Source organism: Myotis brandtii, unplaced genomic scaffold, assembly GCF_000412655.1.
Source record: "Myotis brandtii unplaced genomic scaffold, ASM41265v1 scaffold632, whole genome shotgun sequence".
Taxonomy (NCBI): Eukaryota; Metazoa; Chordata; class Mammalia; order Chiroptera; family Vespertilionidae; genus Myotis; species Myotis brandtii.
The window spans coordinates 562221-562798 of NW_005370419.1; the positions used below are offsets into that span (position 1 = coordinate 562221).

Below are 578 nucleotides of genomic sequence, written 5' to 3' on the forward strand. Positions count from 1 at the left end.
CACCGCCTGCAGATCCTGCAGCCCTGGGCTGGGACAGGGTGGCCCGGACACCCCCCTTGTGGCTGCGGCCCGAGAAGAAGGGCAGGGCCCTGTGGCCGCTCCTCAGGATAATGGGGGCACCGGCTGCCTGGCCACCTCCCCGCCTCTGGAAACCCTCTCCTGGCTCCTGGGGACTCCCAGCCTCAGGCCGTCCATCTGGCCCCCACTCCGGCCTCTGGGCCATGACAGCAGAGCCCCCGCCGCCTGAGGATCCCCAGCTCCCACCCTTTGGGGGCCAGGCCTCTGTTCTCCAGGGGGAGCCCCGAGAAACGGAGGAGGGGCTGGTCCTGAGGCCCTGAGCGCCTCTCGGGACAGGATGGGGCGGAGGCACCGGAGAACCACTGGCACAGGTGCGAGCAGCCCGGGCCCCTCGGAGCCGTGGGAGGGACAGGTGCCTGGAACCAGGGGCCTGGGCGGTGAGGAGACTGAGAAGGCCAGCAGGCCGGGCGCTACTCAGGGCCCCAGGATCCAGGCTGCCACACGGGTGGCCCCAGGGACACAATCAACAGGGCCTGGGCCTCCGGGCAGTCTCTCCCAGC

General features: G+C 71.3%; 1 long non-coding RNA gene across 1 annotated transcript in view; it reads right to left on the reverse strand.

The window, feature by feature from the left end:
• LOC102262444 overlaps nt 1-578 on the reverse strand; it is a 5626-nt gene that overhangs the window by 1399 nt on the left and 3649 nt on the right. The gene's annotated exons all lie outside the window — the stretch shown is intronic.